This window comes from Megalops cyprinoides, chromosome 9 (genome assembly GCF_013368585.1).
Source record: "Megalops cyprinoides isolate fMegCyp1 chromosome 9, fMegCyp1.pri, whole genome shotgun sequence".
In the NCBI taxonomy this organism is placed as follows: Eukaryota; Metazoa; Chordata; class Actinopteri; order Elopiformes; family Megalopidae; genus Megalops; species Megalops cyprinoides.
In genome coordinates this window covers 27,345,665-27,360,551 of record NC_050591.1, presented here as the reverse complement: position 1 = coordinate 27,360,551, position 14,887 = coordinate 27,345,665, and positions in this window count along the sequence as shown.

Sequence of the window (14,887 nt, the reverse complement as noted above, 5' to 3'; positions counted from 1 at the left end):
GAGCTGTCTAGGCTGGACAGGCTTTCTGTTTGACCAGGCCGACTGACTTCTTGTTGAAATTCCTGTTAAAAATGAATGGCAGAATGAATACCTTTGGGGAAAAAAAACAATACCTCACCATATGTATTACAAACGTTAGTGAAGTAAAATAATAGCTAGCATCACACACAATATAATCTTAGCTCCAAACCAGCTTTTCCCTCTACATTTGGTGTTTTACTAACTTTAAAAGAGACTCATTCAAGCAACCGTTCATAAGATTGTGAGCATCAAATATTTAATGGCAATTCCTTGCACTTAAAGAAAGACTTCCACTTATTTTATGAGGGAAATTTTTGCCTTTAAATAACATGTGTGGCAGGTGGTTCTTATTTAAGAAAACAGCAATGCAGTAGCCCTCAGGGAAAATTAATTAAAAAGTCCCCCTTTGTATTTATTAAGTAAATGGTGTTCTTTACTTTCTAATTAGCTGAAGGCAATTATGTAATGCCCATTTTAAGTTTTATAAGGAAGGCTAGGGGTCTAATTTAGTGTTTCTGTGAATTCGTAAAATGATTTTAAAGGTCTTTGAATTTTACATGGTTTATCTTAAATCCACTGAAAGAGCATTGTGCTTGGTCAGATACTTTCCAACGATCTTATTATCGGACTTCAAAAATTCTATTGTAACGACCATCTGGATATAGAAAGTTTCCTAATATTATTTTATTTTTCATGATGTGTAAATATGACATTTGGTGGCCATATCTAATGCATCAGTCATATCTACAACTCTAACTCTCAAGATGTTCAGAGCTTTGCGGTATGACACATCCGAATTCCATAAAACATGGAAATAAATAGAAATATGACACAGTGCAGAATATTTTCAACATGTGGTCACTGTGCCTGTCTGTATATCAGCACCGAGCTTGTACCCCGTGAACCCCCCGTACATCTGCAACATAGCTAATTCTAAAGCCTGAAAAAACAGGCTCCTTTCTGATAAATAGGATTATGTTTGCGTCCTGTAGTGTTTGAGGGGAGATTATGGGCTGGCCCATGCCCAGCCCAGGTAACATTCCGGTGTGTGCCGGCTCAGCTGCAGGCGCGTGTCAGACGCAGCACGGAGGGCCCACAGGCTGTGATGGCACGCCGCTCTGAAAGAAACCTGTGTTCGCATCACTGATCTTTCAGCAGGTCCCGGCAGGTGGAGCTCAGGGCTAAAATTACACGCTGTCATTTCTCTCACAGCAAATTCTTCTCCAGTATGCTGTCAGCCACAAAGAAGGGGAAACACAGAGAAGGGGAAAGGTAAAACTATCTTCGCTAACCCTTTCGAGCAATAATAACATTGGGTAGTGTTAGAGATGAGCTTCAATAAAGTAACATCCACCAATTCCCTGCCCTCTTTAACACAGTATGTAGTGTTTTGATGTGTTGAATCAATACATTTTTGCTTCCAAGAGGGTTAATGTGCATATTGGAATCTGATCAAGCCAGTTCCTTAAAGAATGAATTGGTCAAATTTTTTGCTTGGTTGTAAACAATCATCCAGACCTAAAATATTTTATAATAAAAAGTCTTGTGTTAAGGAAGCACCTGAAACGGTTTTATATGTTAAACATATTCTGACCATCCCTTGCCATGCAAACCCAAACACAACCCTGCGATGAAATGAGGACAACAACACTTTACATGGGATGGAAAGCATGTAATTTAGCCTGATCACATGAATGTTTTATGTGGATTAAAATACACCTTCCTTGAATTCAGACAGAGTAGCAAACTGATCTGACACTTGAAGACACTTATGCCTGCAGCCACTGGCATGGTATGTGTGGGTTACGGGTGGGTAGGGGTCAGTAGGTTCAAACATGGGATGAAGAGTTGGATCCTACCTGCTTGCTGTTCACTTGCCTCTCCTCTAAGAGGCGCTCTATCTCCCGCAGATCATTGGGAAAGAGCAGTTGGCTATTCTTGAGGTTGTTATCATTCGTCTCTTGTAGCAACTTGGTGTAAGCCACAGCTGCAGAGACTTGTCTCTGGTGTCGGAGCTGGTTGGAGACGGCTGAGGAGTTTGGGGAAGACAGGTAGCTCCTGCAGAAGATAAAAGAACAGAAAGATGAACCAGAGGCTGACTGATCTTCACTTCATTTATAAGATGAACACAAATAGTTGTGAATGTAAAATGGCAGTTTAACTTGAAATTACACTTGCAATGTTTAATCTGAGGAACATCTGGTGAAATATCCAACTTGGAATAGGTCATTTTCTGTAATTCTTTGGTCAGTGTATTCCACACGTAAGAATCGCAGATAAGATAATCTATCAAAAATCAACCAAAAGCCTGTCCTAGGGATAAAATAATATAATTTTACATTAAAGTCCTTGGTGATAAGAATTAGTCTGATCAAAAGCATCAAGTAATTTTGGACAAACAAACCTCTTGTCAGTGCAATACATTAGTAGTAGAAATATTAAAAAAAAAACACATACGGTTGTTTGTAATTTGACATTTGCGTGAGTGTCTGCCTGCAAATTACAGCTTTTCTCACCTGTTATTTCTGGATCGACCGGAATAGTATGGCGACTGCACAGCATATGAACTGAGAGTGCCTTGTATCTTTTTAAGAGCTTCATCGAGATGGTTTGCTCTGCTGAAAGCTAGGACACAAACATTTTTAAGCTGGATTTTAAATCACACGCAAGATTTAACAACAGCTTCCTGTCTGCAAATGCTCAGTTCAACAATGTTGATGCTTGAGGTATCAGACTTGTTAAGCACTTGGGTGGAGTTAAGATTAAGCTCGGGACTGCTGACCTGGTCTCTTCCTCTGTGAGGGAGGCAGGTGGGCTCTCTGGTAGCGCTCTGTCGCGTCCTGTTGTCTCCGCCTTCGCTGCTGCAGAATCTCATCCCTCAGCTTCTGCTCTCTCATGTCCATTGCCTGTCTTCTCTCCTCCAGGGCCCTGTGGGTCGGACAGCACGCAGGGTTACCCATGCCAAACCCACCTGCCGTTCATGTCACCACCAAACCAGGCATCGCACACACCGGGAGCAGGCATATTCAGCTCCTGCCAGTGCTCACTGTTGTGTGTTGAATACCAATCCCTTATATGACCAAACTGTTTTTTTTTATGTTGAGACTTAAACCAAGGAAAGTGATACCATGATAAACAGAGATACGGACAGAACTTTTAAAAGTTATACCATGACCCTCGCTGCCAAGCTTTTTGCCTGTCTTGTTATCTTTTTTCTGTGATTTAACTTCAATTGAGTAATCAGTAGATGTCAGTGGAGTTAGCAAATGCATAATCAAAAAATACTTAAGTCCTTAGCAAAAACATGCATGCACCTAACGTAACTACATTAACTGAAGAGACTCACGGGCATGCTGGTTATGAAACAGAATGATTAGTGAAAAAGTCAACACAGGGCATTCATTATCGTGTATAGTACAGAAGCATTATGGACACAAGATTGCAACAACGTTCAGGAGATGTATGTTTAGGTAGGAAGGAATTACAATAAAATGTTAGAAAGTGACAATGACATTTCAGGCAAAGTGAGAAAGGGAAGGAATCTTATGAAAGTTAAAGTAATAGTTTTGGTAACACAAAAGACCTGGACAGGATATATGTTGTTGGGTGAAAGTAAACTTAAGTGTGTAATAGGGGAAAGGTATGAAAAAGATTACAACAGAGAAGCAGCACTTCAAAGTGTAACGATTTCAAGGCTCAGAGTAGTAAACACATGGTTGACCACACAGATATCTTGAAAGGCTGTACATGTAAAGATAATTATTATTTTTGTAAGACTTTATATCATTTTATATCATGTTATAATTGTTTAACAATTTACCTTAAAAATACCAAAAATAAAACAATTCATTGGCCTACACCTTCTTAATCACATATTTTCATCATCTGTAATTGCATCAACCCTGGATTCAAGTGCATTTCCTAAATGTGGCATTATAAGTAACCCTAGTGCTCATCACTTTAAAACTTGACTGTGTCCACTTTGTATCGTACAGTCAGGAAATATGCTGTAAAATACAAGGTGGATACAATTAGGTTTTAAAATGACCCACACCTTCCTGCACATGAAAGGAATTTCAACCTGGGTCACAAAAGGCACCTGGAGTACCAACAACCATTGCTCGATAAAGAATGAGTACTGTACAAGAGATCTTAAATGGAAATTTGTTATCTTGTAATCCTACAGAAGATACTCAGCTAATTAAAAGGAGGGATGTCATGCCTTGTGCTTTCAGTGGAAAAGCAACATGAGCCTATTCCTGAAGGTCATATTTTCAGGATGCTCATTAATTAGTGAAATTCACAATTCGCTGCCAAGTGTCTGCAATGTGAACAGAAAGGAGACCCAGAATCTGTTGAAAATCAGGACATCTTAGATATGCCCATAAAAAAATAAGCAGATTTGCTAAGCTTGTCCATTCCTAGTGTGGATTTCAGTGTGACTACCAATAATCTATTTTGAATGTCTGTTTAATATGAATTCAGTTACATAGGCTACATGCAAAAATTACACAAACGGCAGTGGATAGGTGAGATATTCCAAAATATATAATGCAAAAACAGACCAATACAAATACAATATGCGTATGTTTTGTATACCTATTTTACATTTTAATGTCACATACTGTACCAAATGACTATCACATTAATTCTGTATTTTCTAGAGTGTACATTACAGTCTACCTTGCACTTGCAAGGCATTATCATATTAAGGTCTTTTGTGATGTTATCAAATAGTTGTAATAGTCAATGGGTAAGTAGACCATAATGTGTGCATGTGTATGCATGCCAGTCTGTATTTGTAGAATATTAATATATGCATTATTTAACACTATAAGTTGAATTGATGAAGTTCCAATTGAAGATTCAGGAAAAGAATTTTCAGACAATCCCTACACAATTATCCAAATTTAGATAAACCAATCCCATCCAAACTATAAAAAATCAAACTCACTTATGATGTCCAAACAGGGGGCCAACAACCCTGGCCCATGGCCAGGTCCAGTCCCTTCGTAGGACTTCAAGGAAAATAAAAATAGTACTATAACCACATCACACGCACCCTTCAAATTTTGGTTGTATGGAATTTTATATCTAGTGCTATTACATACTACTACTATTACTAATGATACTAACAGCAGGAAGAAGATGAAAGAGAAACATACTGTAGATACACTGTACTGATATTTCCCTTTCAACACACCATCCATAAGATAGTGTTTTTATTTTGTAAACTGTTCATCAAATCAACAATCTGAACACAATCATTATTTCCACTTATACACATGACGCACATATACTTCACAGGGGAATACAACTGCAAGATCAGCAACTTGAGTTGCTTTTATCATTGTTTGACATCAAATTACTGCTTGCAGATCATACTGTACCTATATCTAAAAGACTTTTGGGCTCACAGATTGTGAATCTGTTTCACAAAACTGCACCAACCTCTGAGAATAAACACCTCACCTGCCACCATGTTGCAGTAAACTTGTTATGTAATGTGTAACAAAAGTACACATAAAAGTAGGCCTAAATAAAAAATACATAGCTGTACTGTGGATATATGCAATCACACACCTTGCTTAGTGGGCTTGCCTAAAATATCCTGTCACACAATGTGAAAAATGTTTTCAGTAACAGCAGTGTTCACTTTCATCCTTGTCCAGAGACCTGTTAACCACCAGAGATTTAGTGGGTTATAAAGTGCTGGAGATTTTTTTGCTTCACCGCAATATGAACTTTACATGGAACACATCAGTCAAGCCAGCAAAGCGGTGGTTCTTATGTATTGCATTACAGTTACTGATTAAAAGATCTATTTCAAGCAGACACCACTCAGCAGACACGCTAAGTGTTAAATAACAGAATCTCTCTCCTTTGGATCTAGGCTCTCCAATTAGGGAGATGCTTGCCATTGTAAGCTTATATAGCAAGAGTAAAAGAAAGAAAAAAAAAACCTGGCCAGAAAAGAATACATAAATGGCTCTTCTCAGTTATACATAACAAGAGAAAGTGAAATTGTGTTTCATCATACCACAAACACATTTAAGGTGTATCATTAAATGGTTGGGATCCCCCACCTTCGCCCTTCACGGTGGATGAAACTTACTTTCTACGCCGGTTAGTTTCCAGGGAACACTTGCGCGCGCGAGCTCTGCATGCCTTGTGCTCCTCTGCCAAAATGTGGCGATCATCTTCTAAGGCAAGATTTGTCCTGATATTTCTGACATCACTCTATGTTAAGGTCTTACACGGCTTAAAGCATCATTTAAGTCAGCACGTAGGCTAATGACTTTTGAACACACGAAAACATGCACGCACCTCACCAAATCACAAACTATCTCACAAGCTGGTTATGATATACAGTACACTAAATAGATATCTAAAGAATGCGTTAAAATGCATCTACCAAAAAGTCAGATGCATTTTTCAAACATAAGATTAAGAATGGGGAAAAACGAACCTGCATTTACGATAATCTCTAGCTAACGTTATCTAAGGCATTACAGAATGTTGTTGAGCTAGCGGGTACAAGTAGTTAGCAAGCCGTATTAACACATTTTTAGAACTTTGCTAGGATACATGTTACCAAGAGCTTTTATAAGTCTGGTTACAGCTATGTACTTAGCTACAGTCACTACCTATAATCCTGACTGACGTCACTTGCCAGTTCAGTTGCTGACACTGACGTTACAGCAATCTTGCCATTTTAAAGTACATCAGTAGCACAGCGTAAATCATGGTAACGTCAATTATATCTGAACCAGCCAAATGAAACATACATCGAGATACTTAACATTACCAGGAAAATGGAGACTAAGAGTTCCTTAACATTGCGTGGTATAATAGTCCTAGTAATGAATGTGTGCACATAGCAGGCTAGCTAGTTTGCTCATTAGGTATCTTGAAAAGTAGCTAGATAAATGTTAGCTAGCTATGTAAAAGGTACAGATAGGAGTTATCCGTCCAGTATTGCATCCTGAATCACAAGATGGGACGGAGGCGACAGGATCGCCGAGTTGACCACAATCTTCATCCAAACGAGTCCACCAGGAACCGCACAAGAAGAAATATCAGGTGCCAACTAGGTATCTATTAGATGGATAACTTAGATAGCCTAGCTGCTATACATTGCGTTAAGTATATTCTAACAGTTAATAACGTCTTAGCTGTCAATACACCGCTTTAGCGACCTATCGACTAAGAGACAATGCTAAGAAAACTCATACTGTCTAAAAGTAGCGGTCTACTGCCAGGTAATAATACAGCACTTAACCTAGACGTTTCACCATGCTGCCTTTCTTGGTTACTGCAGTTGCTCGGTTGAAACTGCGACTCAGCACTGCCTTCTTGACAACAAGGGACGCACCTCCTTGACAACCGAACACGAAGAGCCATAGGAGAAAAGATTGAGAATCACGGTCAGCAAGGGGGGTAAATAAGCGTTAGAGACACTGAAAGAAGCAAGCACTTTTGTAGAAACTAGGCACTTAGAGCTCTTAACTTTGCCAGTAGTTTGGCGTATAGCTATTTTTTGAAAGGATGAAGTGTAATATTTTAAAATAGACTATATGCTAACGAGACCTTAAACGATAAGTTGAACTATTAATTAACAACTTATTTAGACCAGTTTGAACCAATATCATAAAAATAAGTAATATTTTAATAGTTTGGCAGTGACTTTTGGTGGGGTGCCTCTTTCTTAAAATGAAATGGATAAACAAGGATTATGTCTTTGCAACCCTCATGACTTGTGAAATGAAATTGATAGCATTTGCCAAGGATAAAGATGACGTTTCGATACTTCTTTAGAGTGCTTAATGGCTGCAACTAACGTTATAGCCTTCAACCTCCGTTCACATTACCGGCTTTATGTCAACCGAAGAACACTGAACTTATTTATGATGGAAGACATCTGCTTGACACACCTCTGAGCCTTACAACAAGCGGTGGGAAATGCTCGTGTTCACAAAAGCGCGTAACCCCAGCTGCGCGCTATTTGGCTTCCTCTTTTACACAGGCTGAAAGCGCGATTCCACCAAAACAAGGTCCACGCACCCCTGGAGCCATGTGCCGCTCCGTCCAGCAGATGGCTCTACTCTACTACCAAAAGGGAAACGAAACGCACATCACGACCGATCGAAACTAAAGTCAAAAGTGTGTGTGTGTGTGTCTGTGTATGCACGTTAGGTCTGTTATTACAAACCTTTTGGATATATAGTTGAACATACACCATAAAAATTTCTTTTAGTAGAGACGTTTTTCACTAGTTTTAGTTTATGTCTTCGACACATAAAGGAAGCATATATTTGCTAAGAAAATATTTTTAAACCAATCACAAGGGCTGAACCAAAGCCTGAGGCTATATAGTTTAGAAGACTGTATTTACGTGTACAATAAATCGCACAATTAAATTGTTATAACAAAAATGAATACAGATTAGGCATTATGCATGTATATTCACTCATTTTACAGTATAATCAGTTAGTAAGGAGCAGGGCTCATAACCAAACGGTTGTGGATTCAAATCCCGTTGGAGCACTGCAGCTGTGACCTTGGCCAAGGTACTTAACCCAAAATTTCATCAGGAAATATCCAGCTGTATAAAATGGATAACATGCAAAAATTGTAACCTATGTAAGTCAGTCTGGATAAGCGCATCTGCTAAATGACAATAATGTACTCTAACATAATGAGTCTGAACTGAGATCAGTTCGCTACAGCAAGGGAGGAAGAACCTAGGTGGAGGGGAGCAGAAGGAAGGGCACTGACTGAGATAACTGTTCCTATGTGCATCATAGAGTAACAACATGGGTCACATTGAGGTATGAATGTGGCATTGCATAATATGATAATATGATATATAATATTAAACATAATTTATAATAATAACATAACATGGATTTCCAACTCAACTTTCAAAAAATATTAGCATGACATTGAGCTGACTTAAAACAGCTGCAAGTGAATAGACTGTTGTATAGTATTTTTACAGCATGTAATTTTATTAAACTCTATGTGTGTGCATCAGTTAATCTTAATGTAAGCTGTAGTTATTTTGAATATTGTAGACCAGTTGTATTAGCCATGCACCCTCATTTATCAAAACAGTGATTTTTAGAAAGCTGTGTCAGGATATAGATAGGGCAAGTACATCAAACATCATGTACTTTTTTATGCTTAAAAACCATATTTTATTTGTTTTTTAACGTATAAAGACAATATAAGCAAGCATATTAAAGAATATGACCACATTTAGTCCTACACTAAGCACTCATGCATAAGTGAATTCTGATGTAGTGTAGCATAGCTCTTTAAACATACTGTTAATGGCTTTACATTAGGTTCTACATAAAATCAAGCATGTTGTTCTTGATGCCTATGTATTGTAATCCAGGCTGTTCTGTGCCTAGTGTTCAATTTGCTCATGTGATATTCATTTAAGGTATCATGTGCTATATTGTCCTTGGCAGTGACTCTGCAGAAAGGCATCTGTGAAATAACATGTACAATGAATCATATAAGTCATTAGTACCACTCCTGCTGCTGCTACCACAATTAATCATAATAATGTGTGCTGTATATAACTGTGAAATAGTCAGCTTTGAATAAGAGAAAATAACATTTCAAAGGCAACAAAAATTAATACCATATTCATGACCTTAGTTATCCATATATACCCACGTGGGTAACGATGCCACACCTGGCCTCACACTGTATATCCTTGTAATTAAAAACAAGAAGCATTTAGATTACTCGCCTCGATGTTAGACACACATTTTCATTAGCAATTCCTGGAATTAACTCATCAATTAAAAGAAACAACTCAAGTCATTATTTATGCTTGTTATGTCCATGTTAAATCACCCACACAAAAACAAAACCTCGAGATTCCACAAAAAAAGCCCAAGATACAACACCTCTCTTCTTTTCACAACCATAGAGAACTGCTACATCAGTGACAAACGAATTATTCCAATAAGTAAGACAAACTTGTGAAACCCTTCCACCATATGGGAAGCGCAGAATGCAGATTCGTTTAACATTCTCTACCGCCCTCGCAAAACGTCACGAATTGGAAGACTTCACACGGGAGGCAGACGGGAGGTTAGGCTTGCAGCTGAAGTAGCGTGCAGTTTGGTTTCACAAATGTCCTGTCTCATTCTGCTGTGAGTCACCCGGCAGGAGCAACATTCAAGAAATGAACCAAAGGCAACCAATCCTGGCCGAAAACGATTATTTAAACAAACGTTCTGCTATTAGAGATAGAGATATTTGTGAGGATTATCTACTTATGAGAACAAACTTTGGTGAAGAAAGCTATACAAATTATCAAGGATATCTTCATGGGTGAGTGATGTCCCTTCAACAATATTTCATAAGGTCTTCTGCAATGCCACGTTACAAATGTGAAAAATCTGAATATAACGTTTATTGGAAGCAATGTATCGTTTCCCCGGAGGAATTTTCAGGAAGTTTTCATGATTCTACAACAGATGTAATACGTGAGTCATACTGAATTCATATTGACAATACTTTCATAAGTGCAGGTGATAATTAGGTCGTGAAATGACCAATTAATTAATTGATAAATTGAACAATTAGTCGCAAGTAAATTTATTTATTTATTAGGCAAATTTATTTATCATTTTGTAAGTATATTGTGGTGTGAACTCTCATTTGTACAGTTTTGTAAAGTTCCCTTTCTGCAAGTCCTATAAGCGGTGTTCAGACGCCTAGAACTAGATTATACTAGGTGTTTACTACCTGGTTTATTTTTTGTTTCCTGATTTCCAATTTGGCATATTTATGTCATTTAAAAGTAAGTGGGAAGAGCAGATACCCAGGTATGCTTTGGTGTTGAGAAATAGTGACGTCTGCACTATCTCCTTCGGTAAAATACGTATTATTTCAACTTTATTGCACTGAGATTTTTGTTGTCAGCATCTGCCCGGATAATTAACACTGTCACCAAAGCACCAGATTTACAGGACAGAAACGGCTGCAGTTTGTTCCAGTGCACATACGATAAATAGTACCTTCGCCATAAAGTATTGCATGAATGTTAAAAGCAGCCATCTGATTTAATATTTGAGACAAAGAAACAACAACAAAAACAGCATGGATGTTTTATTTAATATGTAAAATGTATCGGCAGCACATTGTTCATATGCACTGTTTCAACACGTCGGCTTATTTCATCTGTCCTCAAACAAAAGCCACAAATGGTTCTGGGGAACACGTTTAGAATGTATTTGTATGTCCGCCATTAGTGTCAAACAATAGCGACACCCGATTAGGAAGTTGGTTTGAGCCTGAAGAATCACATGCATTAAAATAGCAACGGGCAGTTCAGCATGTGTCCTAGGCACAGGCCCTCTCCCTAACACAAGGAATGTTCACGGTTGAATAAGTAATTCTGGATAGGAGCATCTACTGTACAACAAAATAGTGTAGTGTTCACATACAACACCTATACATGTGAAGTGTTTGCCAGGTTCACACAAAAGTGCCTGGCCACTCTTGGCACTGATACAGGCCACCTGCATGGCCATGGCCTATCCCCTGTACATCCCCAGCAATTGCAGCATTTCGACTTGTCTGTGCAGAATGAAGGTGGTTAAATATCTAGCTTTTCATACTTACGGTCAAAGGCAGAGAAGACAGGTGGTAGCTTAAGCATGTGGGATGAGTTAAACACTTCAATAAATGTATTTTAATGCTTGTCAGTGTAAACAGGAGATGTTCACATGCAATTGAAGTTTTAGATCAACTTAATATCTTTCTGAAGGTTGAGCTGCAAGTTGTGGTTGTTATTGAACATGTTGTGTGCAAAAATAATGATGCATTTGTTTATTGATAATTGTAATTGTTAGAGACAGTAATCTTGCTTTTCAGGCAAACAGTGTTTGTATCCAATAAAGGCTACAGAGACAGTATATTTATGAGCAAAAACGGAAATATTAACATCCACGTTAAGAAAAAAAAAACACAACAGCAATTTGCAGACTCCACAGGCATGAGGCGTTAGAGTAACATTTGTCACCATGACAACCAATTACAAGCAAACTGTAATGCGCTTACTGGTAACCGTATTTCATGGTGCCTCTTAGGATATCAGTTGTGTGAAGGGTACAAAAAGGTGTTTTGTGGTGAAAGTATCTATATGTAGATGGCCTTTTTCAACATGCTGTCATAGTTTTAAAAATAAGCCATGAAACCATATCTTGACTATTGAACCAGCTAGAAATCCTTACTATTCTTACTATTACAATAGTAAGAATCTTACAATCTTACTATTATTATTATTCCTACAGTAAATCATTTCAATTGAAGAATTAAAGAGGGCCACTTGAAGAGTGTAGCCTAACTAGGTAGTATATCCTTTGTGAATGTTTCATTTAGGGATACCAAAATTATATCAACAATGTATGTTCACATACTCCCCACCTGGGTGGTGAAAACTGTTCAGATGGCTAAGTGTGGCATTTAAAAGGCAATTCATGTTTCATAAATGGCAGATTTTTGATGCTTACACCTTAAAAGTGAAAATGCACTGGCATGGTTCATGAATAAAGTTCTGTTAATTTTAGTATAAGTGTTGTATAAAGACCTGCTTATTCATCACACTAATCATTATCATTTCACCAGCCTGTTGACACCATAGCAAACATAGACCATGTATGACAAAAAAAAAACAGTCACATTTCAAAATGCTGCCTTTTGGCTTGATTTGAGTAATTAAGTTATATAGTCATTTCGGGTGGCCCTCTGGGTCGATGTCCTGTGTTCCAGGGCCCCGCCTTATCAGGCACTCAGCTCATCCGTGCCCAATCCCTTACATGTGACAGCTGATTAGGGGACCTCCGCTAGTCTCCCATCCCCCCATTTGCTGTAGTGTCCCTCTCACTTTAGTGACAGCAGTGAAAAGTCTTGTGCTCTGTACCACCCTTTGTGCTTGCAGATCCTTTGGCTTATTTACTCAGCTTTCACAAATGAATCCAAAATGAAGAGGGACCCACTCAGGCCTGCTCTGATTGGGCTCTTTAATAGAATATTGCTAACAGAGTACACCATTCAAAAGGCTTTAGGCCTGTGATGTTTACCTCCTCTTACACGTCTTGTTTGTTGAGATTTTTCATCCATTGAGTTTAAGGTGGATCTGTTTTCAGCTGAAACTATGATAGTCGCATCACTCAAGGAAGAATTCACAAAAATGTGCTCCCTTAAGAGCTCATCTAGGTTGAGCTTTACAAAGACTTAGGTTTATCATGGAAGAGTATAGGACTAGAAACGTCCATGTTTAATAAACTTAAGTTACACTGAGCACACAATTTCTAATTCAGATCGTTTCAGATTTTTCTGTGTTTCAGGAAACATGTCATATGAATCATAATGGCTGCTCCTTCTAAAAGCGCTGGTTATGTTCATAAACAGAAATGACAGATTTTGTGTGGGAGGGCCCAACATAATTGCTTGTGAAGGTCCAAATGAAAATCATTGGTTTATCTCGCTATTACAACCGTGTTTATTGCAGAGCTTCAGTGTGTGCTTGTGCTCTGTGCCTGTATCTTGGGTACAGTTAATGTTCATGCAGTGCGTTTTAAGGCAATGGCTATCCAATATTTTGACTTTTGACATTGCTTTACAACACATCTGGTATTTCCTTTATGCTGAACAGTATGCAGTAGTCATTTGCTGTCCACGCTGTAGCAGCTGTATCATTGCCTTGTTTGTTTTACTTGACAGTAAGGTGTACCTGGAGATGGGAAAAATTATGATCTATAATCAGTGTCAAGAATCTACTCAGAAAACGTCCTTCCCATGATAGTCCCTCAGATAAAGGCAAATATTATTTTATTGGCATAGATCATCAAAGAGACATGATAATTAATGATAGTGCAGCGTGGGTGCATATTCTGCAAATGCAGCACGTAACAGCAAAAATATAAGTGTTGGATGAGCAAGCTGCTAACAGTTGACTCAATACCCTGGAAATTTGCATCGCGAACCCTACCCTTTCCAAACTAGGAGTAGTGAGTCACCATTCAAAGTGCCAGAATATGGCAGCTGGTCTCCTACTCCTCTCAGCTTGACCCAGAAGAATTGGTGAAACTTTACTGAAGGGCCTGATTGAACAGAACTTAAGAAAATGAAGTTGCCACAAAGAATGAAAGGGCTAAGACAGAACATTACAGTACAATTTATAATAATGCCCCTGCAAAAAAAAAAAAAAAAATATATATATATATATATATATATATATATGATAAGAATAACCCACAAAGCATTGATTTTCAGAAAAGTAAGAAAGAAAAAATGATCTCCAAAGAAGAGTGTTCTTCATCACAATTTCAATTCTGTTTTCTTTCAGCTGCTCTCTGAATATCTTTAATGGTAATAGTGTACAATTAATGATAATGAATCAGGGCAATTGTCTTAGATCTTCTTATAAACAATTTCTGTTAAGTAAAAAAGCCAAGTTTTGTTCACTCTGGTGTGGAAGAGTTGCTGAAAAGGCCATTTTGACATTCATAAAAGACATTCATAAAAGACAGCCTTCATCATCTGCAGCCTACATCTTCATATTTGCAATGGGAGAGCATGCATTTTTGTGTGACTGAGTTTTCTTTATTGAAACAGCCCTCCTAAGAACAGTGACAGGAAAGAACAGCTTTACCAACACTCAGGAATGCACGTAACACTTTTCATCCCTGTAGACATCAACAAATGTCATGGATATTATGAGCACTATGTGAGTAACAGAGGATTCTGCAGAGACAACACCAAATGTGCACCCTTTTCTGAACATGAATTTGGTCTAATTTAATTTTTTATTTTTTTCCTTAGTCCCTCGGCA